Genomic DNA, 27,468 nt, shown 5'->3' with positions numbered 1-27,468 from the left:
GATAGGGACAGATAGGGACAGATAGGGACAGATAGGGACAGATAGGGACAGATAGGGACAGATAGGGACAGATAGGGACAGATAGGGACAGATAGGGACAGATAGGGACAGATAGGGACAGATAGGGACAGATAGGGACAGATAGGGACAGATAGGGACAGATAGGGACAGATAGGGACAGATAGGGACAGATAGGGACAGATAGGGACAGATAGGGACAGATAGGGACAGATAGGGACAGATAGGGACAGATAGGGACAGATAGGGACAGATAGGGACAGATAGGGACAGATAGGGACAGATAGGGACAGATAGGGACAGATAGGGACAGATAGGGACAGATAGGGACAGATAGGGACAGATAGGGACAGATAGGGACAGATAGGGACAGATAGGGACAGATAGGGACAGATAGGGACAGATAGGGACAGATAGGGACAGATAGGGACAGATAGGGACAGATAGGGACAGATAGGGACAGATAGGGACAGATAGGGACAGATAGGGACAGATAGGGACAGATAGGGACAGATAGGGACAGATAGGGACAGATAGGGACAGATAGGGACAGATAGGGACAGATAGGGACAGATAGGGACAGATAGGGACAGATAGGGACAGATAGGGACAGATAGGGACAGATAGGGACAGATAGGGACAGATAGGGACAGATAGGGACAGATAGGGACAGATAGGGACAGATAGGGACAGATAGGGACAGATAGGGACAGATAGGGACAGATAGGGACAGATAGGGACAGATAGGGACAGATAGGGACAGATAGGGACAGATAGGGACAGATAGGGACAGATAGGGACAGATAGGGACAGATAGGGACAGATAGGGACAGATAGGGACAGATAGGGACAGATAGGGACAGATAGGGACAGATAGGGACAGATAGGGACAGATAGGGACAGATAGGGACAGATAGGGACAGATAGGGACAGATAGGGACAGATAGGGACAGATAGGGACAGATAGGGACAGATAGGGACAGATAGGGACAGATAGGGACAGATAGGGACAGATAGGGACAGATAGGGACAGATAGGGACAGATAGGGACAGATAGGGACAGATAGGGACAGATAGGGACAGATAGGGACAGATAGGGACAGATAGGGACAGATAGGGACAGATAGGGACAGATAGGGACAGATAGGGACAGATAGGGACAGATAGGGACAGATAGGGACAGATAGGGACAGATAGGGACAGATAGGGACAGATAGGGACAGATAGGGACAGATAGGGACAGATAGGGACAGATAGGGACAGATAGGGACAGATAGGGACAGATAGGGACAGATAGGGACAGATAGGGACAGATAGGGACAGATAGGGACAGATAGGGACAGATAGGGACAGATAGGGACAGATAGGGACAGATAGGGACAGATAGGGACAGATAGGGACAGATAGGGACAGATAGGGACAGATAGGGACAGATAGGGACAGATAGGGACAGATAGGGACAGATAGGGACAGATAGGGACAGATAGGGACAGATAGGGACAGATAGGGACAGATAGGGACAGATAGGGACAGATAGGGACAGATAGGGACAGATAGGGACAGATAGGGACAGATAGGGACAGATAGGGACAGATAGGGACAGATAGGGACAGATAGGGACAGATAGGGACAGATAGGGACAGATAGGGACAGATAGGGACAGATAGGGACAGATAGGGACAGATAGGGACAGATAGGGACAGATAGGGACAGATAGGGACAGATAGGGACAGATAGGGACAGATAGGGACAGATAGGGACAGATAGGGACAGATAGGGACAGATAGGGACAGATAGGGACAGATAGGGACAGATAGGGACAGATAGGGACAGATAGGGACAGATAGGGACAGATAGGGACAGATAGGGACAGATAGGGACAGATAGGGACAGATAGGGACAGATAGGGACAGATAGGGACAGATAGGGACAGATAGGGACAGATAGGGACAGATAGGGACAGATAGGGACAGATAGGGACAGATAGGGACAGATAGGGACAGATAGGGACAGATAGGGACAGATAGGGACAGATAGGGACAGATAGGGACAGATAGGGACAGATAGGGACAGATAGGGACAGATAGGGACAGATAGGGACAGATAGGGACAGATAGGGACAGATAGGGACAGATAGGGACAGATAGGGACAGATAGGGACAGATAGGGACAGATAGGGACAGATAGGGACAGATAGGGACAGATAGGGACAGATAGGGACAGATAGGGACAGATAGGGACAGATAGGGACAGATAGGGACAGATAGGGACAGATAGGGACAGATAGGGACAGATAGGGACAGATAGGGACAGATAGGGACAGATAGGGACAGATAGGGACAGATAGGGACAGATAGGGACAGATAGGGACAGATAGGGACAGATAGGGACAGATAGGGACAGATAGGGACAGATAGGGACAGATAGGGACAGATAGGGACAGATAGGGACAGATAGGGACAGATAGGGACAGATAGGGACAGATAGGGACAGATAGGGACAGATAGGGACAGATAGGGACAGATAGGGACAGATAGGGACAGATAGGGACAGATAGGGACAGATAGGGACAGATAGGGACAGATAGGGACAGATAGGGACAGATAGGGACAGATAGGGACAGATAGGGACAGATAGGGACAGATAGGGACAGATAGGGACAGATAGGGACAGATAGGGACAGATAGGGACAGATAGGGACAGATAGGGACAGATAGGGACAGATAGGGACAGATAGGGACAGATAGGGACAGATAGGGACAGATAGGGACAGATAGGGACAGATAGGGACAGATAGGGACAGATAGGGACAGATAGGGACAGATAGGGACAGATAGGGACAGATAGGGACAGATAGGGACAGATAGGGACAGATAGGGACAGATAGGGACAGATAGGGACAGATAGGGACAGATAGGGACAGATAGGGACAGATAGGGACAGATAGGGACAGATAGGGACAGATAGGGACAGATAGGGACAGATAGGGACAGATAGGGACAGATAGGGACAGATAGGGACAGATAGGGACAGATAGGGACAGATAGGGACAGATAGGGACAGATAGGGACAGATAGGGACAGATAGGGACAGATAGGGACAGATAGGGACAGATAGGGACAGATAGGGACAGATAGGGACAGATAGGGACAGATAGGGACAGATAGGGACAGATAGGGACAGATAGGGACAGATAGGGACAGATAGGGACAGATAGGGACAGATAGGGACAGATAGGGACAGATAGGGACAGATAGGGACAGATAGGGACAGATAGGGACAGATAGGGACAGATAGGGACAGATAGGGACAGATAGGGACAGATAGGGACAGATAGGGACAGATAGGGACAGATAGGGACAGATAGGGACAGATAGGGACAGATAGGGACAGATAGGGACAGATAGGGACAGATAGGGACAGATAGGGACAGATAGGGACAGATAGGGACAGATAGGGACAGATAGGGACAGATAGGGACAGATAGGGACAGATAGGGACAGATAGGGACAGATAGGGACAGATAGGGACAGATAGGGACAGATAGGGACAGATAGGGACAGATAGGGACAGATAGGGACAGATAGGGACAGATAGGGACAGATAGGGACAGATAGGGACAGATAGGGACAGATAGGGACAGATAGGGACAGATAGGGACAGATAGGGACAGATAGGGACAGATAGGGACAGATAGGGACAGATAGGGACAGATAGGGACAGATAGGGACAGATAGGGACAGATAGGGACAGATAGGGACAGATAGGGACAGATAGGGACAGATAGGGACAGATAGGGACAGATAGGGACAGATAGGGACAGATAGGGACAGATAGGGACAGATAGGGACAGATAGGGACAGATAGGGACAGATAGGGACAGATAGGGACAGATAGGGACAGATAGGGACAGATAGGGACAGATAGGGACAGATAGGGACAGATAGGGACAGATAGGGACAGATAGGGACAGATAGGGACAGATAGGGACAGATAGGGACAGATAGGGACAGATAGGGACAGATAGGGACAGATAGGGACAGATAGGGACAGATAGGGACAGATAGGGACAGATAGGGACAGATAGGGACAGATAGGGACAGATAGGGACAGATAGGGACAGATAGGGACAGATAGGGACAGATAGGGACAGATAGGGACAGATAGGGACAGATAGGGACAGATAGGGACAGATAGGGACAGATAGGGACAGATAGGGACAGATAGGGACAGATAGGGACAGATAGGGACAGATAGGGACAGATAGGGACAGATAGGGACAGATAGGGACAGATAGGGACAGATAGGGACAGATAGGGACAGATAGGGACAGATAGGGACAGATAGGGACAGATAGGGACAGATAGGGACAGATAGGGACAGATAGGGACAGATAGGGACAGATAGGGACAGATAGGGACAGATAGGGACAGATAGGGACAGATAGGGACAGATAGGGACAGATAGGGACAGATAGGGACAGATAGGGACAGATAGGGACAGATAGGGACAGATAGGGACAGATAGGGACAGATAGGGACAGATAGGGACAGATAGGGACAGATAGGGACAGATAGGGACAGATAGGGACAGATAGGGACAGATAGGGACAGATAGGGACAGATAGGGACAGATAGGGACAGATAGGGACAGATAGGGACAGATAGGGACAGATAGGGACAGATAGGGACAGATAGGGACAGATAGGGACAGATAGGGACAGATAGGGACAGATAGGGACAGATAGGGACAGATAGGGACAGATAGGGACAGATAGGGACAGATAGGGACAGATAGGGACAGATAGGGACAGATAGGGACAGATAGGGACAGATAGGGACAGATAGGGACAGATAGGGACAGATAGGGACAGATAGGGACAGATAGGGACAGATAGGGACAGATAGGGACAGATAGGGACAGATAGGGACAGATAGGGACAGATAGGGACAGATAGGGACAGATAGGGACAGATAGGGACAGATAGGGACAGATAGGGACAGATAGGGACAGATAGGGACAGATAGGGACAGATAGGGACAGATAGGGACAGATAGGGACAGATAGGGACAGATAGGGACAGATAGGGACAGATAGGGACAGATAGGGACAGATAGGGACAGATAGGGACAGATAGGGACAGATAGGGACAGATAGGGACAGATAGGGACAGATAGGGACAGATAGGGACAGATAGGGACAGATAGGGACAGATAGGGACAGATAGGGACAGATAGGGACAGATAGGGACAGATAGGGACAGATAGGGACAGATAGGGACAGATAGGGACAGATAGGGACAGATAGGGACAGATAGGGACAGATAGGGACAGATAGGGACAGATAGGGACAGATAGGGACAGATAGGGACAGATAGGGACAGATAGGGACAGATAGGGACAGATAGGGACAGATAGGGACAGATAGGGACAGATAGGGACAGATAGGGACAGATAGGGACAGATAGGGACAGATAGGGACAGATAGGGACAGATAGGGACAGATAGGGACAGATAGGGACAGATAGGGACAGATAGGGACAGATAGGGACAGATAGGGACAGATAGGGACAGATAGGGACAGATAGGGACAGATAGGGACAGATAGGGACAGATAGGGACAGATAGGGACAGATAGGGACAGATAGGGACAGATAGGGACAGATAGGGACAGATAGGGACAGATAGGGACAGATAGGGACAGATAGGGACAGATAGGGACAGATAGGGACAGATAGGGACAGATAGGGACAGATAGGGACAGATAGGGACAGATAGGGACAGATAGGGACAGATAGGGACAGATAGGGACAGATAGGGACAGATAGGGACAGATAGGGACAGATAGGGACAGATAGGGACAGATAGGGACAGATAGGGACAGATAGGGACAGATAGGGACAGATAGGGACAGATAGGGACAGATAGGGACAGATAGGGACAGATAGGGACAGATAGGGACAGATAGGGACAGATAGGGACAGATAGGGACAGATAGGGACAGATAGGGACAGATAGGGACAGATAGGGACAGATAGGGACAGATAGGGACAGATAGGGACAGATAGGGACAGATAGGGACAGATAGGGACAGATAGGGACAGATAGGGACAGATAGGGACAGATAGGGACAGATAGGGACAGATAGGGACAGATAGGGACAGATAGGGACAGATAGGGACAGATAGGGACAGATAGGGACAGATAGGGACAGATAGGGACAGATAGGGACAGATAGGGACAGATAGGGACAGATAGGGACAGATAGGGACAGATAGGGACAGATAGGGACAGATAGGGACAGATAGGGACAGATAGGGACAGATAGGGACAGATAGGGACAGATAGGGACAGATAGGGACAGATAGGGACAGATAGGGACAGATAGGGACAGATAGGGACAGATAGGGACAGATAGGGACAGATAGGGACAGATAGGGACAGATAGGGACAGATAGGGACAGATAGGGACAGATAGGGACAGATAGGGACAGATAGGGACAGATAGGGACAGATAGGGACAGATAGGGACAGATAGGGACAGATAGGGACAGATAGGGACAGATAGGGACAGATAGGGACAGATAGGGACAGATAGGGACAGATAGGGACAGATAGGGACAGATAGGGACAGATAGGGACAGATAGGGACAGATAGGGACAGATAGGGACAGATAGGGACAGATAGGGACAGATAGGGACAGATAGGGACAGATAGGGACAGATAGGGACAGATAGGGACAGATAGGGACAGATAGGGACAGATAGGGACAGATAGGGACAGATAGGGACAGATAGGGACAGATAGGGACAGATAGGGACAGATAGGGACAGATAGGGACAGATAGGGACAGATAGGGACAGATAGGGACAGATAGGGACAGATAGGGACAGATAGGGACAGATAGGGACAGATAGGGACAGATAGGGACAGATAGGGACAGATAGGGACAGATAGGGACAGATAGGGACAGATAGGGACAGATAGGGACAGATAGGGACAGATAGGGACAGATAGGGACAGATAGGGACAGATAGGGACAGATAGGGACAGATAGGGACAGATAGGGACAGATAGGGACAGATAGGGACAGATAGGGACAGATAGGGACAGATAGGGACAGATAGGGACAGATAGGGACAGATAGGGACAGATAGGGACAGATAGGGACAGATAGGGACAGATAGGGACAGATAGGGACAGATAGGGACAGATAGGGACAGATAGGGACAGATAGGGACAGATAGGGACAGATAGGGACAGATAGGGACAGATAGGGACAGATAGGGACAGATAGGGACAGATAGGGACAGATAGGGACAGATAGGGACAGATAGGGACAGATAGGGACAGATAGGGACAGATAGGGACAGATAGGGACAGATAGGGACAGATAGGGACAGATAGGGACAGATAGGGACAGATAGGGACAGATAGGGACAGATAGGGACAGATAGGGACAGATAGGGACAGATAGGGACAGATAGGGACAGATAGGGACAGATAGGGACAGATAGGGACAGATAGGGACAGATAGGGACAGATAGGGACAGATAGGGACAGATAGGGACAGATAGGGACAGATAGGGACAGATAGGGACAGATAGGGACAGATAGGGACAGATAGGGACAGATAGGGACAGATAGGGACAGATAGGGACAGATAGGGACAGATAGGGACAGATAGGGACAGATAGGGACAGATAGGGACAGATAGGGACAGATAGGGACAGATAGGGACAGATAGGGACAGATAGGGACAGATAGGGACAGATAGGGACAGATAGGGACAGATAGGGACAGATAGGGACAGATAGGGACAGATAGGGACAGATAGGGACAGACTTACCCCGACGCTGCAACTCCACATTCAGCAGGAAGCAGGGGGCAGCACATGATCATTGTGCCCTGCCGGCCCATGTGATTTCCTCCCTCCTCCTCCTCCCCCCTGCTCTGCCGGGCTACACTTGGGCTGGCCGTTCTGCATGCAGCCTGATTGGAATCATGCTGCACACAAAACGGCCACCCATTAATGCACTGAATGTGCATGCAGGTATGGCGTAGGGCAGCCTCTGGGCCCCCTGAGCGCAGAGGCCGGGTCACCATGGCGACCCCAGCAACCCGTGACGCCACGCCTATGCGCTCAATGCAGCTGTGGGGTCACTACAGTGTTAAATTAACAATAACGCCTTCCCTTACATGGGGGTGCGCTTCAATCAGCTTTATGTATACACACATTATTCTTCTCTTCTCATTTGGATATGAGGGTCACCAGTGACTGCTGAATATTGTTATTAGGCTGTCCAACCAGCGCAGGGTTTTTATAATTGACTTTTCTTATCCAGTAGTAATAGTGACTTCTATAGTGGCTTCAGTAGTAATAGTGACCTCAGTAGTAAGTGTCCCCCATATTAGCCCCAGTAGTAACAGTAACCTCCACAGTGGCACCAGTAGCAATAGTGACCCCTGTATTAGCCCCAGTTGCAATAATGTCCCCTATATTAGATGTCTAAAACCAAACTTTATTGAGATACTATTAAAAACCAGGGCACTTGAACACACATAATCCACGTCAGACCAAGTAGATACTGGAATGAACGTGAAAGTGATTGACTGACAAAAATACAGAATTAATTTAAAACCCAAGACCAGGATACCACATTTACACAACTAGACAGGAATCCCTGAAGGCCGATTGTGGCCAAGAGGATCAGCGATCCTGAATAAGGATGTTTATGGATAGGAAAAAATATGCAACAACTTGGACTTCTAAGGGTACACTATGATATAAATGTGTTATCAGATAGCCCAAGGAAAAAGGGAGAAAAGGGATTCTGCATGAAGAACACTGGTTACAGCGTCCGCAGGGATTGATCTGCATTAAGTTTCAGTTTCTTTCCATAGTGCAGCCAGTTTTCCACGGTATACCACATCCGTTAGGGCTCCCCACAGGTAGACATTAGGGGGGTTACATCAGGGGAACAGAGAGGGAATTCAACAGCACCTCTCCATCCTATCCAGCATTTTGGCAGACCATCATGGAGATATTCTATCACGGCTCGGTTGGTAGTGTGGTGGTGCGCCATCTTGTTACACGCAAAAAATTAGGTTCTGCTCCATCTTTCTGTGTTTTGCGTAGCAAATGCCCCTCATAGAAGTCTAAAGTCATAGGTGCGCAAATATGCCAGGGGAATGCGTAAAACACTGTGCAAAACTGCTAAAAAACACATCTGGACTTCATTAGGATAAATAGCCTTTTAATCCATGGAAGGGGGTGTCACGTGACCTGGCCCCGTGTGCACAAAAAGTACAGTACTAGGCATGACTGCAAATCAACCTCAACAACCTTGTTATGTGCAAATACGTTGCATTGGAGAGAGCTTTTGCGTATACGCTCATGTGAAGCGGCCCTTAAGGTAGTATTTACTGCTTCTGTATGTATATTCGAAAATATCTACACCACATATACATTACACATGTACATTATTCCCATCAGTGTGAATAATGTGCAGCAGATATTACAAACATCATCACTTCTACTATTCTGCTCCCTGTTAGGAGGACCCAGCGGTGTTTGGCCAACTGGCTCAGGAAGCACCACCTCTACGACCATCCGAGAGAGACTGCGGTTCCAACATGTACTCGGCCGGGGAGCCTACGGGAAAGTCGTGCTGGCAGAGGACACTGCTACCTGCCAGCAATTCGCAGTGAAGGTCATCAGGAAGAAAGCCCTGCTAGCGGAAGTGGAGATGGCGGATGTGATGGTGGAGCACCGTGTTCTGCAGCTTACGATTGGGAGTCCCTTCCTCGTCCATGCAGAATTCGCATTTCAGACCAAGGTATAGTTGTTATCGCACATCTGCAAACTCCACCGCTATGTGCCCCGTAGATGTGGACTTTGTAATATAACGTCATACTAACCAACCTCCTTATATGTGTTAAGGACCGCTAGGTCACATTAACCTTTCAAGTCTTGGGTTCCAAATCAATTCGTATCCGCTGCAGCACGGAGGCCAAGAACCACACAAGAGTCGGTTTCCAGTTCTCATCAGATACGGAGAGAGAGCCACGGCAAGTATATAGCTCACTCTGCTTAAGGCGTACATACTCTGAGCGTTTATTGACTGAGTATAGTTCTAAATACAGGAAAGGAATACGTCATCATTAGTCATGGGGTTAATTTCATTGGGTTAGAAAAAACATCAAGAATTGTGCTTTGTTCAACAATCAGCGCAGTGAGAATAAATATGTGAAATGTCCTTCAAATGATTACTCCTCCCGGACGTTATCCCGTCCTCCCTTGGAGTTTGGATGATCGCAGCGTCATATCAGCACGATTTGCTCTTTTCCCATAGCTCAGGAGTGGGGGAGTCTCTTCTGATAGCGACTGTACCAGGCAAATGTTCTCGGATGAATAGAAAAAAAACAAATCATTAGACATTGCACCGAATGCCATGCTCTGCAAGTTATTTCTGCTTTAATTATTGTTTCACTACACACAAGCTTATTTACATCTTATAATGCTCCATTTTGTATCTAGCGGCCATTTTGAGACAGATTCTTCCATTGTATGGACCTGTACCTTCTCATATGTCTCTTCTACATTACAGACGCACGTTCTACTCGGACTGGAGTATCTGAGCTGCGGGGACCTGGACCAACTCCTGCAGTCGAAGGGACGGCTCGATGTCAACAGCACCAGATTCTACGCTGCAGAGATGGTGTGCGGCATCCAGCACCTCCACGCCAAGGGGATCATCCACAGAGATCTGAAGCCCGAGAACATCCTGGTGGCTGAGACGGGCCATGTGAAGATCACAGATTTCGGTCTTGCCTTGGAGAACATGCACGGAGACCGAACGGCCACCGATCATGCTGGGCCCAAAGGCTATATTGCTCCTGAGGTGAGAGGAATAGACTCTTTATACTATTTTTTGCCATAAGTGTATTAATGTTCTTGGGTCATGGATCCTGGAGACAGCAGTCCAGGGATGGTATAGAGGACTGCGGTCTCAGCGCTCGCCTAGTGCAGTGCCCAGATCCCATGTAATGATGTAAAACTTATTTCCCAACTTACTGTTTACTGTTTATGGCAGATGGACGCCGGAGAGGAATACAACGCCGCCGTCGATTGGTTTTCATTTGGAGTCATCATGAATAAAATGATTACTGGCGAGCGTGAGTATAAACCAAAACTCTTTAATGAGACCACCTCCGGAGCGAAGAACATCATCTTACAGGTAAGAGTGTTACTTTTATTTCTTTGAGTTCTAATGTTGTAATAATTTGTGATGCTTTTATTGCCTTTTCTAGTCAGATTCTTGTAATTATAGTCAGTAATAACAGTGACATTTCTCATTTCAGCTCCTCAAAGAGAACCCGGCCAAGCGTCGGAGTCAACAGAAACATCCGAAAGCACCTGTTCTTCCAGCTGATCGACTGGGACTCTGGAATCCCTTAGAGTGCCCCCACCGCACATCCCTGAGGTAAGTAAATGAGCAGAATTGTACTAGATCCTGGATGGTGAGGGACTCCCTCCCTGATCTACTACTGATTGCCTATCTAGAGGATGGACCATCAATAGTTCACAACTGGAAAACCCCAAACTTCTAATATTGATGACTTATTCTTAGGATAGGTCATCAATATTAGAACAGTGAAAAGTGAGCGCTGCAGCATTTTCCTTGTATATCAGGCACAGCGTCATATATCGTTTAGTGGTTATGCCTGGTATTGCAGCTCAATCCCACTGATTCGAATGCAGTCAGCAAACACGTCCGTAGTTTGTCTTACATGGGAAAACCCTTCTCACCATAATCAGAATAGTATTTTCTTTTCTTGCAGTCATCTAAACCTCAACATCTTCAGCCATTCCACCTGGACGCCGTGGAAGCAGCAGAGGCCAAGGACTTCCGCCCATCAGCTAAAGACCAGGCCATGTTCAGAGGGTTTTCATTCTCCAACTTGAAGACCCTCTTGGACTCCGGCTTTACAACCACCAGAGCGAGCGGTCCTCCTGAGCCCCCATGAGTACATCAGGAGAAAAGACACCGTGGGACCCCTTAGGAGTGTGCCAGCAGTACCACCCAGCTGGCGGTAAGTACCGGCGCCACAACATCTGCGCCATGTAGAATCATAGACATGTGCACTATACTAAAGACCTTAAAAATACCGTTTTTTTCTTACCAGTAGATGGATTTCCCCGAACCAATGACAGCAGCAGCTGATGGTGCTGCCACGGGTGAAGGGGAAACACATTGGTGCGCGATGGCCGGCTATTAAGGGGTGGAAGGAGGCCGGATTTTTTTTTTTTTTAAACATCCTGGCAACATACACTGTACATGTTTGGCAGTTGTGTGCAGGGTTTGTATGGAGTGGGCTCGGGAGCGGAGCCTGCTCCATATATTGAGGGTGTCAGCTGTCTATAACATCTCACACCCAGCCACAACAACCCTGATTGGAGATAACTCTAATCGCTGTTAACTATTTAATTCTGACAGCGTCATTTAAATGGTCCAATCGACATTTACATTGCCTGAATGCCCCTCCCCTCCCAGTAATAAGATTGCAGCATTCCATTTGGATGTCTTATTGTTTAAGTGATCAAACGCTCACAAGTTTAAGTCTCCTTAGGAGCCTAAAAAAAGATTCAAAATCAGTTGAAAAAGTTTTTTTTAAATACTAAATATTAAAAGTTTTTAAAAAACCCTTTATAATATTAATTTAAAAAAACTATTTTTAGTATTGCCACGCCTATAAAAGTCTGATCTATTAAAATAGTGTAATTTTTTTGCCTGCATGGTGAACAACACTAGAATTCCACTTTTTTGTTCACCCCATCTCCAAGAAAAAAGTGTAATAAAAAGCGATCAAAAAGTTATATGTACCCCAAACAGTAGAAATAGAAACCGTCAGTTATCCACAATAAACGAGCCTTCACCCAGCTGCATCAACGGGAAAATAAAAAAAACTCATGGCAGCAGAAAATAATTAGTTTAAGAAGATATTTCATTTTTTCAAAAGTCGCCCAACAAAAAGCTACTTAAATTTGGTATCACAATCATACCGACCCACAAAATAAAGTTATCATCTCATTTTTATGCAACCTGTGTAAAAAACACACTTGAAAAATAATATTATTGCTTTTTTTCCATTTAACGCCACTTAGAAATCTTCAGTAAGTTTTTCAGTACATCATATGGTCCACTAATTAAAAAAATAAAAATTGCCCTGCACAAAACAAGCCCTCAGACAGCTACAATGATGGGAAAAGGTCTTGCAATTCCGACCCCAAGTATCAGTCACACTACAATTTACCAAATATATCAGACTATTGTAATGGATTCCTCATAAATTCTAGCGCCCCCTGCAGGCATCCACTTGTCGCTTCTCCTAGGTTTTCCCTTGCCACAGGGAGAACTTACAGGGATTAGCCCAACAGGCCTAAAGAGAGGTTAGTGTAGTGTAGGGTCCCATCTACAAGAGGTCGCCTTGACGTGGCAGATGGGCTCACATGTTTTGATCAAAATGTGTGCTAAGAACCTCACAAGATTATGTGTCAGTAAATACAACAATGTCATGTAACTTCAGATATTGAGTGCTTGCAGTAGTGCTGCAGCTGCTTGTATTGTTTCAGCCATGGTGTACATGAACTTGCGCATTCAATTTGTTTGTAGGAAGTGTGGACTACATTTGTTAATGGTTCAGTCTACAAAGATAATACTACAAGTCCCAGCAATCAGCCAAACTGTAATGACAGGACTGGAAAACGTGAATGTCATAGAAGGGGACGGTTCAATTAAAGAAGCTATGCCTAAAAGGGTTGTCTGAGTTAAGGAAACCCCTGTCACTGGGTCCCCCGTTTATCATCCGGCTCTGATCTCCCTGTGACATCACTCTGCATGCTGAGCCCATCTACAAACAAGCTGCAGCAGCCAATGACAGTGCTTGGTGATCATGGCTGAGCGCTGTAATTGGCTGCTACAGCAGGTTTACGGGATATCACAGCTGCCTGTAGACAGCGGAGACCAGAGCTGACCACAAGGGACGAGCAGTGAAGGTGACTACTGATTTGTGGGGACCCAACACCTTGTAATCAGTGGGACCCCACCAATCAGGGGAGAAGTTTCAAACTTAGCACAGACCCTCTAATCACTAAACAGTGAACAATTCTCTGTAAGATCTCTGCTTGCTGTCTGTGAATGGGAATCTCTCTTGTGCCCTGATAGTTTGTTCTAATGTATCAGTTTGGAGTTGAAGCTGTGGAGATCAGAGACTGTCTAGTAAACCCTCAGCTCTGAGAAGTATTTGTACCCCCTGAGGAGACCGCAAGGTAAAACATGTCAGGGTGGCTAAGGGTTAGATTTTAATAGGGTTTTCGTAGTGCTGAGTTTCTAATCTCTACATAGGTTTTTGGAAGTTGACCATCCAGGCCTATGTTTTAGGCCGAAAATCACGTAAACAAGATGTAGTCCTGACCAAAGCACGTCTGCAACTCCCGTTTTAACGGCCTAGGTTGCGGTGCATATACGCCGCAGCCCCGGGATACCATCAGCTGGGAGTTTAGCTCTGCTAAACTCCAACACCCTTCCCGCCCCATTTCTGCCCCCTGCTGGCTTACAACAAGGGGAGGGGGTGGGAACTTAGCAGAGCTAGTCCCTCCCCCTCTGCTCCAGCCTATGGGAGTAGCCAGCAAAGGGATACTGCTAGACTCCCTCCCACCTCCCTTCTCCAGCAACTGTTATAGGCTCCCATAGGAGGCTATGGCAGTGGCTGCCGTTACAGAACTAACTTTTCTGGCTGGCGTAAAAACGTCTGGCAGGAATGCATACCATATGAGCTATATTTGCCGGCCAGATGTCTATATACATCGGGTATACGCCCATCTGAACTCCTACATTGGAAACCAATGCAACAGATGGGTAGCGTATATCGGGCCGCTGTGATATACGCTCGTGTGCAGGAGCCCTTAGTGTGTATATGCACAATTACACACATGATACTAATTGGTGACTGCTGGTCACATCTCATTGCTACCACCATTTGCCCCTTTATTTTAAATATCTTTCAATGTTGTCTTTGTTTTTTGAATAATAAAGTATTTAGATTATATTTCAGGGGATATGACCGATAAGTGTTCTCTGGGAAATGACCCTCTGATTGTCAGCGTGGTCGTTTTCAAAATTTTTGTTGAACTCCTCCCCCGCGGCCGTCACTCCTCATGACTCCCATCCTCCACCTGTCATTAGTACTTCATCCTCTGCTGTCATCACTACTACTCCCATTCTCCACCGGTTATTAGTACTTTATCCTCTACTGTCATCACTACTACTCCCATCCTCCACCAGTCATTAGTAATTCATCCTCTGCTGTCATTACTACTACTCCCATCCTCCACCTCTCATTAGTACTCCATTCTCTGCTGTCTTCACTACTACTCCCATCCTCCACCTGTCATTAGTTTCATCCTCTACTGTCTTCACTACTACTCCCATCCTCCCCCTGTCATTAGTACTTCATCCTCTGCTGTCTTCACTACTACTCCCATCCTCCACCTGCTATTAGTACTCCATCCTCTGCTGTCACCAGAGGCACAACTAGAAGCTCTTGGGCCCCGATGTGAAATCTGTAACAGGGCCCCCTATCTACCATGTGCCATTTATAATACTGGTGTTTTGGTCTCCTGGACCCGGTAGCAATTACTACTAGAGATGAGTGAGCATACTCGCTAAGGGCAATTACTCGATCGAGCATTGTCCTTAGCGAGTACCTGCCCGCTCGGAAGAAAAGAGTCGGGTGCGGGCGGCGGGCAGAGAGCGGCTGGGGAGAGCGGGGAGGAACGGACGGGAGATCTCTCTCCCCCTCTCCTCCCCCTGCTCACCTGTCACCCGCGCCGGCAGCCGAACCTTTTCTTCCGAGTGGGTAGATACTCGCTAAGGTCAATGCTCGATTGAGCAATTGTCTTTAGCGAGTATGCTCGCTCATCTCTAATTACTACCACTGCACCCCCTATAGTTACACCTCTGGCTGTCACTACTACTCTTATTTTCCACCTATCATTAGTACTACATCCTCTGCTGTCACTACTACTCCCAGCCTTCACATGTCATTAGTATTTCATCTTCTGCTGTCATCACTACTCCTGCATCACATTTTGTACGCAAGCTAGAGGTAGTACAATAGGGTACTAGAACCTTCATGCCCACCCGTATCACATATTGTATCCAAGCTAGAGGTGGTACAACAGGGTACTAGAACCTCCATTCCTGCCTATATCACATCTTGTATCCAAGCTAGAGGCGGTGCAATAGGGTATTAGAGTCTCCATGCCCGCCTATATCACAGTTTACATCCAAGCTAGAGGCAGTACAACAGGGTACTAGAGCCTCCATGCCTACCTGTATCACATCTTCAATCCAAGCTAGAGGTGGTACAACAGGGTACTAGAGCCTCCATGCTTGCCCATATCACATCTTATATCCAAGCTAGAGCTGGTACAACAGCGTACTAGAGCCTCCATGCCCACCCGTATCACAACTTGTAACCAACTTAGAGGCGGTACAACAGGGTACTAGAGCCTCTATGCCCCCCATATCATATCTTGTATCCAAGCTAGAGGCGGTACAACAGGGTACTTGAGCCTCCATGGCCACCTGTATCACATCTTCAATCCAAGCTAGAGGCAGTACAACAGGGTACTAGAGTCTCTATGCCCCCCATATCACATATTGTATCCAAGCTAGAGGCGGTACAACAGGGTATTAGAGTCTTCATGCCCGCCCATATCACAATTAACATTCAAGCTAAAGGCAGTATAACAGGGTACTAGAGCTTCCATGCCCACCTGTATCACATCTTCAATCCAAGCTAGAGGCGGTGCAACAGGGTACTAGAGCTTCCATGTTCACCTGTATCACATCTTCAATCCAAGCTAGAGGCGGTCCAACAGGGTACTAGAGCCTCTATGCCCCCCATATCATATCTTGTATCCAAGCTAGAGGCGGTACAACAGGGTACTAGAGCCTCCATGCCCATCCGTATCACATCTTGTATCCAAGCTAGAGGCGATACAACAGGGTATTAGAGCCTCCATGCCCGCCCGTATCACATCTTGTATCCAAGCTAGAGGCGGTACAATGGGGTACTAGAGCTTCCATGCTTGCCCATATCACATCTTATATCCAAGCTAGAGGCGGTACAACAGGGTACTAGAGCCTCTATGCCCGCCTGTATCACATCTTGCATACAAGCTAGAGGCGGTACAACAGGGTACTAGAGCCTCCATGCCCACCCGTATCACATCTTGTATCCAACTTAGAGGCGGTATGCTTTTTTTTTCTTCTCATGCACATATAAAACACAAGAAGGTCTGAATACGTTAATTTTTGGTCTGTGAAAACGCTGTGTATTTCATGGACCAAACCTGTATACTCCCGTGTGAATGAGCCCTAAATGTAACCATTCCCTAACTTGGTTATAGAGCTTAATGCACTATGATGAGGTTTTGCTGGATTGCATACAAAACGTGTAAATGGGCAGGAGTTACACAGGATGTATAATGCACCAAATGGCAGGGCCTCAGCAGACTTGTTATGGTTTATGTACCTTTTTTGCCTGGGTAGGGCTGTCACAGTTGTGCCACCACTTGTGAGTTGCTGAATAGAGTGGTGTGGAGGTGTGTTCTAAAGCTTGGGGGCTGAGATGGCAACGGCCACCTCTGCCAAGCGCTGCCTGCGTCTCCATCCTCTTGGGAAAGTGGGCTGGATTTGGCCCGCGGGCCTTCAGTTTGACACTTGGCTTAGAGTGTACCTGTTATGTGGCCAAGAAATGAAACATGAAAGTTGGCAGAATTTAAATAAAACTAACATTCCTCATTAAACGGCACACAAAATGTACTTATCTCACCTAGGAGCCAAGTATCTGATCAGTGGGTATTCGACCCGAGGCCTTCATCATAGGCGTAGCGTCAGGGGGTGCTGGGGTCGCCATGGCGACTTGGCCCCTGCGCTCAGGCGGCCCCGGGGCCGCCCTCTGCCATACCCACATGCACATTCAGTGCATATACCCGGCCCTTGAGCTGAGGGGGCCCAGGGGATCGGTGCTGTCGGCCGCATGATGGCTGAGAAGGGAGAGGAGAGAGACGGGAGGCAGCGCCGCAGGTCGGCAAGAGCAGAGGGGAGGGCTGTTAGACTTGGAGCCGGCAGCCAATTACAGGCTGCAGACTCCCACGACGCGCGGCCCCCCCACTGATAGACTGCAGCTGTGACCACTCACAGCTGCAGCCTATCAGTCTCTGCCAGCCAGCGATTACCAGGGGGAGGGGCTACTGCGGCTCTATTCACCTCCGGAGCGCTGGATGCACAGGACCTGGGAGAGGACCTGTTACGGCACTCTGCCCCCGAGCGCCAGGTGGGGTGCCCTGAACTTCCCGCACCCCACTGTCCCTGCCTACTTGCCTCGGCCCTGGCTAACCCACTAACTAACTGACAAGCAACTAGGGCAGACTGGAACAGACCTGACTAGAGGCTAGCAGAACCAATAACTGGCAGTGAGCTCAGGTCACTGCCAGCCTTTTAACTTAAAGCCTCCGCCCAGGGGCGGAGAGTGGGAGGAGCCGACTCTCCCACTGTTTCATATGGAAGGTGGAGGAGAGCGGGCGGCACCCGACGGGCGGACACGCCCATGCCGCTGCACGCTGGCTGCTCCACGCCGTCGGGAGAGCCCCGACAGCACAGCTCCGGGACGCCGAAGCCGACCTCGGAGCGGCGCGCGCCTGCCACGGGACCCAGCGCCGCCCTGCATGGTAACATTACCCCCCCTCTGACGGGGGACCTCCGGGCCCCCGGAAACTCGACCAGGCTTATCCGGAAAACGACGGTGGAACCGCCGTACCAACACGGGAGCGTGAACATCACGTGCGGCCACCCAGGAATGATCTTCTGGTCGAAACCCCTTCCAAGCCACCAAATATTGTAGGATTCCTCGACACTGACGAGAGTCCAGTATCTCCTGGACCTCGTATTCAACTTCATCCCGGACCAAGGTGGGCGGAGGGGGACCGGAGGTGGGCATCACCGAAGGGACAAAAGGTTTCAGTAGCGACTTATGGAATACCCTGTGAATCCTCCATGTGGCTGGCAACCCCAGCTCGTAGGCAAGTGGGTTCACCACACGTGTGATGGCAAACGGCCCCACGTAACGTGGCGCCAACTTCAAGGACGGGACCCGCAATTTGAGATTTTTAGAAGACAGGTATACCTTCTGTCCCACCCTGTAAGGTTCAGACACAGACAGACTCTTCCCACTACGCAACTGCATACGGGCCCCCGCTGCCTCCAAGTTTCTCTGTACCTCTTTCCATACTCCCCGAAGCGTATCTGTGGCGTCATCAGCTGCCGGACAGACCGACGGAGTAGGGATTGCTGTAAGGAAGCGAGGATGCTGACCGTATACACTAAAAAATGGAGACACCCCAGTGGAAGAACAAAGGCGGTTGTTTAGTGCAAACTCTGCCAACGGCAGGAACTCTGCCCACTGATGAGCCTTTTCACTAGCAAACAACCGTAAATATTGCACTAAGTCTTGGTTCTTCCGCTCAGTCTGACCATTAGTCTGCGGGTGGAACGCCGAAGAAAAGGAAAGCGATGTTCCCAGGTTCCTGCAGAAGGCACGCCAAAACTGCGACACAAACTGAACCCCGCGATCAGATACAATATTTTGGGGAACCCCATGGAGGCGAATTATTTCCTTTACAAAAATTGTGGCGAATTCTTTGGCCAAGGGTAGCTTTTTTAACGCCACAAAATGTGCCATCTTTGAGAACCGGTCGACCACCACTAAGATAGTGGTGCACTTCTGGGATTCTGGTAGGTCCGTGATGAAGTCTACTGATAGGTGCGACCATGGGCTGGAAGGAACCGGTAGCGGTCTCAGAGGACCCTCCGGAGGACGCCGCCGACTATAATTGCGAGCATAGACCGAGCAACCCCTCACAAAGTTGCGGATCTCCTGAGACATGCCTGGCCACCAGAAGTGTCTGGAACAAAGCTCCAGGGTCCCCTGGAACCCTGGATGCCCGGCGAGAACCGACGAGTGAGACTCATCCATGACTCTAGGGCGTAGGGTCTCTGGCACAAACCATCTGCCCTCCGGCACCCCCGAAGGAGCGTCCTGCTGAGCATCCTGTAGTTGAGGGACGAAGTTAGACTCTACAGCTGCCACCACCACGCCGGGGCCCAAGATATTCTCGGGAGTCATGGTCTCACTATCCGGTACCCCCAAACTCCGTGACAGGGCGTCCGCCTTCACGTTCTTCTCTCCTGGGATATATGTCACGACGAAATTAAACCTGGCGAAGAACAATGCCCACCTGGCTTGACGGGCTGTGAGTCTTTTCGCATTGGCGAGATATACCAGATTCTTGTGATCAGTATATACGGTAATTGTGTGTCTAGCACCCTCAAGATGGTGTCGCCACTCTTCCAGAGCCCATTTGATAGCCAATAATTCACGGTTACCCACATCGTAGTTGCGCTCTGCTGAATTGAACTTTCGCGAAAAGAACGCACATGGGCTATAGCCAGACCTCCCACTGACTTCCTGCGACAATACTGCTCCTGTCCGCACTTCAGACGCGTCTACCTCAATAAAAAAGGGTAGTTGTGCGTCCGGCTGTATTAGCATCGGGGCAGTCGTGAATGCCTTTTTTAGACGGCTAAAGGCCTCAAGGGCTGCAGGCGACCACTTTACCAAGTCGGCTCCCTTAGTCAGGTCGGTCAGAGGTTGAGCAATAACTGAGTAATTCCTAATGAATTTGCGGTAAAAATTTGCAAAACCTAGGAACCGCTGGAGAGCCTTGAGGTTGTCGGGTCTTACCCATTGGGAGATTGCTGCTACTTTATCAGACTCCATCTGAATCTCTGTGGGTGAGATCACATAACCAAGGAAAGATACTTGTTTAGAACCAAATGTGCATTTCTCTAACTTGACAAAAGGTTGATACTCGCGTAAACGGGTCAGGACCAACCTCAGGTGCCGCACATGTGAGTCCCAGTCAGGCGAGTATACCAGAATGTCATCAAGATAGATGACCAGAAATACCCCCAGGAAGTCGTGGAAGACTGCGTTCATAAAACCCTGAAACACAGCGGGGGCATTACAAAGTCCAAAAGGCATGACCAGACATTCAAAATGTCCTAATGGGGTGTTGAACGCCGTCTTCCATTCATCTCCCTCTCTAATGCGAATGAAATTGTAAGCCCCCCCGCAAGTCCAGTTTGGAGAACCAGTGGGCCCCTACCACCTGATTCAACAAGTCAGGAATTAGGGGCAAGGAGCACTGGTTCTTCACAGTGATTTTATTCAAGGCCCGATAATCCACACAAGGCCTTAGTGTCCCGTCCTTCTCTACAAAGAAGAGACCTGCCCCGGCGGGGGACCTGGACGGCCGGATATGTCGGTTGGCCAGAGCCTCCGAGACATAGGACTTGAGGGCTTCATGCTCACGGCCTGACAAATTGAAAATGGCTCCCTTAGGGATGGGACTGTCGGGAACCAGATCAATCCCACAGTCCCACTCCCTATGAGGAGGTAGAGCCTTAGACAGTTTTTTGGAGAATACATCCTGAAAGTCTGACAAACACTCCGGAATGAGCACAGTATCTGCGAAGCACACAGCTATGGTAGACAGGTGATTATGACAGGATGATCCCCAATGAGTCAATTCCCGGGTGGACCAATCAAATTGGGGATTGTGCAGTGCCAACCAGGGCATACCAAGCACCACATCAACCTACATTTTTTCCATAACCAGGAAAGACAGTTCTTCCGAGTGGAGGATCCCCACCGTGAACTGTAATCTTGGGGTCCTCCATCGTACCAAGCCTGTAGAGAGAGGGGTAGCATCAATACTGGTAAAATGAATTGGCGCCTTCAGCGCCACAAATTCCACCATCAGAGAACGGACAAAACACAGACTTATCAAGTTAGCGGCTGCTCCGGAATCAATAAACGCCTGCCCTGATCGGGAAAAATCCCGGAATCTAACATGACACGGTACCAAAAGTTTAGGAAGTACCTGAAGTCCTAGGCGATCCTCCCTGCAATCGCCTAGGACTCGGGAGTTTTCCGCTGGTTCCGGCTGCGAGCGTTGAGACCTCAGTGGGCAGGTTTTCACCCGATGTCCAGCTTTCCCGCAGTAGAGGCAGAGACGATGCAACAAACGGATCCGGCGGCGCTCTTTGGGGTCCAGCGGATCCACCTCCATCGGCTCAGGCACAGAGACTGGTAAGGAGGGAGAGGGACCAGGGCAACCGACCTCCCTGACTCTACGGATCTGCCTGTCCTGCTTCCTAGATCTGAGCCTCCTATCTGCCTTCACCGCTAGCTCCATAGCCTCCCTTAAGGACCCGGGAACGGGATGGGAAATTAACAGGTCTTTAACTGCGTCTGAGAGGCCCTGCAGAAAAACGTCTTTCAGCGCGCTATCGTTCCATGTCGTATGCCCCGCATAGCGTCTGAAGTTGGAGCAATAATCCTCCACACAAGACGACCCCTGCCGCAGCGCCAACAACCGCGAAACCGACGAACCCGACCGAGCGGGGTTGGCGAAGATACCCCTGAGTTCCTGAAAAAAAGGAGTCCACAAACTGCAGGCAGGAGGAACCCTCGGGGATGGAAAAAGCCCCGCAGCAGGGACATTATCAGCCCGACCCTCTGAGCCTCCGACCCGGAAGAACGGGGACGCATCCGAAAAAACAGGCGACACGCCTGTCGGAAAACAAAAAAAACTTGTTCCTCTCCCCAGAAAACACCTCGGGAGAAGGGGACTTGGGATCGGGGCTGGTTGAGGCGTCCGACCCCTGCGACACCCCCCGCTGCTCCTGGGCCACCATGCGGGCAGATAAATCCTGGATCACAGGCACCAGGGCCTGCAGCTGGTTCGTGAGGGAACTGATCGCCTCCATGATAAACAGTTTTAAACGGCCAGGGCCAGTTATTATGTTACGGCACGGTGCCCCCGAGCGCCAGGTGGGGTGCCCTGAACTTCCCTACTTGCCTCGGCCCTGGCTAACCCCAGGCGGACAACTGGGCGGCGGTCCCTGTACTAGCTAGGGACCTGGCCACTACCACGATGGAACTAACTAACGGGGGACAGAGTGCTGAGAGAAGAGGCAGGTGTAACAGACCAACAAAACTTACTAGGTAAATCAAGGCTGGAGGTGGAGCTCACAGGCAAACGAAAGGATATTGACAAGCAACTAGGGCAGACTGGACCAGACCTGACTAGAGGCTAGCAGAACCAATAACTGGCAGTGAGCTCAGGTCACTGCCAGCCTTTTAACTTAAAGCCTCCGCCCAGGGGCGGAGAGTGGGAGGAGCCGACTCTCCCACTGTTGCATATGGAAGGTGGAGGAGAGCGGGCGGCACCCTACGGGCAGACACGCCCATGCCGCTGCACTCTGGCTGCTCCACGCCGTCGGGAGAGCCCCGACAGCACAGCCCCGGGACGCCGAAGCCGACCTCGGAGCGGCGCGCGCCTGCCGCGGGACCCAGCGTCGCCCTGCATGGTAACAGGACCTGTGGCTGCAGATCACATGACCAGGCTCTGGTCATGTGATAAACGACGGGGAACTTTCCATTACAGGCTGCCCAGAGACTGCTGCAGAGGTGAGTAGAGAAGGAATTATAATTATATATGTATAGCTGGTATAGGTTATACCAGCTGAACATATATAATTATATACAGGGAATACACAGGTTACACCAGCATGGGACATGCCACTATATACAGGGGGATACACATCCTGTACATAGCTATATGTAGCATGCTGGTGTAACCTGTGTATCTCCTGTATATAGTTATATATGTGCAGCTGGTATGGGTTATACCTCTCCTGTATATAATTATATATGTACAGCTGGTATAGGTTATACCTCTCCTGTATATAATTATATATGTACAGTTGGTATAACCTGGGTATATACATGCATTATAATACAGCACGCCATGCTTTTTCCTCCGTGAGTGGAAAACCGCAATTGCTTTCCGCTCGTGTAAAGAAAAAAACGCTTTTCCATAACATGCTATGGCCGGTACATGCTGCGGAATCCGTAGGCGGACGCCCGCTCCATATTCCGCAATGCAAATCCAGCCGTGTGCAGCCGGCCTTACGCTAATTTTACACGAGTGAGTCTGATATTGGGCCTTGAAACTCAAGTTAAAACCAGCTCGCATCACATCATCAGATTCTCGTGCGATGCAGAGAAAACCAAAACATCGCTCCTGTGTATGATTGTATTCAAAAGAATTGGGTCATATTCATGTGCGATTTGTGGTTCTTGCAACGGACAAATCTCACGCAATTTTTGCGGCCGTGTGAAAGCAGCCTAAGACATTACCAACAGGTTTTTACGTAGTCAAGGAAAGGAGTCCTGATGAGAAGGCTTACGTCAAGGGGCTGCATCATGTTTGTAAATTAGCACATTTTAGGTATAGGTACGGGTACAGATGGAGGGGGGGGGGCCCAGCTGAACTTTTGCACTCGGGCCCCTTAGGCTTTAGGTACGCCCCTGGCCTCCATCGTCATGAAAATTGGGATTCCAAGTGTGCCTGAATGAATGCAGCAGCGGTCATACTTGTGTCATTATTTCACCAGTTCTGCTGCCTGTGAAAGATACTAGAATGCAGCCAATCCTCTCAAAATCTGTGCTGCAGAATGTGATGAAAGTGGGCAGTAGCCGCCTCACACCTCACCCTCTTGGCATCACCTGTCTGACATTACATCTCTAGCCCCACTTAGACTATCATCTCATTTGTGCCATTATAGCGCATGACCTCACTGACACCGCTTACAAAGTATCACTCACCTCATCGATGACACATGCAGCTCATTACCTTACAGCAAGAGTTCTTGCCAGTATTATACCATTGTTGTCAGGGGTAAGCTGTACTGGGGAAATGGCAGCAGCAGAGTCTCCCTGCCTCCTGGTCCACTACACAGACACACAACGTGGCAGTGACGCGCTCTATCTTGCTTTCTGACTTTAAAAAGTCCTGAATGTTCTAGAAATCTAGATAGGCAAGTGAAGAACTTGGACAATGCAAAAAATGCACATAAGGATGCAATGCCAAGTTTGGTTAGAGTCCGCTACCAAAAACAACCCTAGCGATGGTGTACCCTACATTTATGGTAGATATGCCCCCATGTGCCTTCTGTACAAGTGCCAGCGTTGTTCTAACATTACCTTGCATTATAACTGGTCATGCAGCTGTGAACTTGTATTTTCTAGGGAAATGAACAAAAAGCTTCGAGATGAGAAGGATGTGTTTGACGAAGAAAGCTGGATACCCTCCGGAAGGACCTGGCGGACCCCATCCTGGTGCCCAGAAGTTGCTGCTGCTGTTGCCACTCCAGCTGTGCTGGCAGTGCCCATTGTGATGCTGCATTACGATACAGGGAGGGGAGCTGATGGGATTAGCAATGTGATTGTATAGCTGTAGTATATAGTAGTTGATGTGTATATGTAAATACGTTTTAGTATCTGTGTATCTGCATGGAGACCCCTCTTCTCACACATGTATATGGAGAAGTGATGAAAACCTTTCTGTATTGTACATAATTAGGTCAAAGCTTTAGGCTGTAGATGGCAGCGAATGGACGTGCTAATGGCGAATAGAACAATTTACCCAAAGGGCCTGAGTTTGCAAACCGGAAAAAGACTCCATGTAATCCACCGCCCGCTGGACTATGTTTTACCTCAGAATCATATTGAACATGCTTCCATTACAACTAAGGGTTTTAAGAATTTTTTTATTATAAATAGTTTTTAATATTTTCATGTTTGCTTTTTATTCATTGAGGAGAAGTGTAAAAACGTAACCAAAAGGGCGGCATATGGCAAATACCGCTCTATACCCTTGTACACACAGAGCTGTTTGGGGGGGAGTGGGATGTTATTTACAGGGGTTCTCATGACGTAGATGGTTATAACCTATCCTTGGGATAAGTCGCCAATATCGCGTCCGTGGGGGTCCAACTCCTGGCCACCTCACTGTATACCTATGTGACCTTTATACCACGCACAGTGCAGGTTATTTCGTAGTGGCGGTGCCCAGTTTTGCAGGTCGGTCCCATTCGCTTGGATGAGACTGAGCTGTGCTAAGTCCTTCTGACCAATGAGCGTGACGTCTCAGGCCAAGGAAGAGGCCGTAGTGTTCTCCTGAGTGGTGTGGCCATCTCAAATAGCTGATTGCCGAGGATGCTGGGAGTTGCATCCTTACTGATCTGATATTGATGACTTTCTGTATCTAAGTTCTGGAAAACCCTTTTCACAAAAAACAAATGGTGTCCTGTGTGATCAAACTCTTGCACAGCATTCATGCTTGGAGCAATTGCTGGTGACAAATTATTACCTTTTCCACTTTTCTGACATTCATCTAAAGTAGTAAGTGTATCAGAAGTTGGAAGGATTTTGGACACCAGTATACAATTTAAAAAAGGAATACAATCATATAGATACAGAACTTTAGTTCTCCTGCAGAGACCTGGTTAAATGATGATATTCTGGCTGCTTGTTGCCACCACTAGGGGGAGCTTACTGCGTGTGGTTTTATTAACGAGACAGTATAGTATGCAGTAGGCTCATAAGGCTGCATGGCAATCAGAATGGCTATGGAATGGATCTAGAACAGAAAAACAGACTTCTGACTTCTATAAAGATCTACAAAATAAAATCAAAAGGGTGTTCAAAGATGGACGCTTCTCCTTTTCAAGCCTGCAGTATTTCAAGTAACAACAATAAAACCTAGTGATTGAACAATACATCTGTATTGTGTTTGGGAATACTCAGCTGCGGTCAGACTGCTCATTCACATGTACACTGGACTTGGCCAAGTGTGTATATATACATACATACGATTGTTATACATGTCAGCCCAGGCAGAATTCCTAGGAGTCTCCCGATTTCCTAAGCCTCTTTACCCAATCACCTCTCTGTTTCGCCCAGTGTCATACTACAGAGGCTGAGCATGTCCCCAGCCCTGGCATCCCCCACACACAAGCCCTCAGCGTGCCAACACTACCTTCACTATGATGTTAGGACAGTGGTTTTTATTCAGTCTGGTGGTATTCATTCACTACTTGGTGGTCATGATGTGGAGGTATTGTTGGTTTTTAGATACTGTTTTGTTCAATAGCCGTATATAGATACTGTATGATGGTAATATTTGTTCTTGGTGTAGCAGCAACAATGTTGTTCATCTTCTCTCTCATGTACTTTATTCTCCATTGTGTCTCCATGTACTACTCTTGCTGTAGGATAGCCATGGCCCTTATATAAGCCACGTCATGAAAAGGCCAATCACATTCTTGCTGTGACCAGAGACTCGTCCTGTGACAGTCTCTCCCAGGTTGACATCTCTGGATTGTGCATATTGAAATCCGATATGCC

General features: G+C 48.8%; 1 long non-coding RNA gene across 1 annotated transcript; it reads left to right on the top strand.

Moving 5' to 3' along the window:
• The first annotated feature begins 11,406 nt into the window (after positions 1-11,406).
• Positions 11,407-25,615, top strand: LOC136582811 (uncharacterized). Its single transcript, XR_010787227.1, has 3 exons — positions 11,407-11,504; positions 11,863-12,114; positions 25,309-25,615. It is a non-coding gene; the product is annotated as an uncharacterized lncRNA (long non-coding RNA).
• The last annotated feature ends 1,853 nt before the right edge of the window (positions 25,616-27,468 follow it).

The sequence above is a fragment of the Eleutherodactylus coqui genome, chromosome 11 (genome assembly GCF_035609145.1).
Source record: "Eleutherodactylus coqui strain aEleCoq1 chromosome 11, aEleCoq1.hap1, whole genome shotgun sequence".
Classification (NCBI taxonomy): Eukaryota; Metazoa; Chordata; class Amphibia; order Anura; family Eleutherodactylidae; genus Eleutherodactylus; species Eleutherodactylus coqui.
The sequence above is the reverse complement of the archived record's forward strand: the minus strand, read 5'-3'. Positions and strand labels throughout refer to the sequence as shown.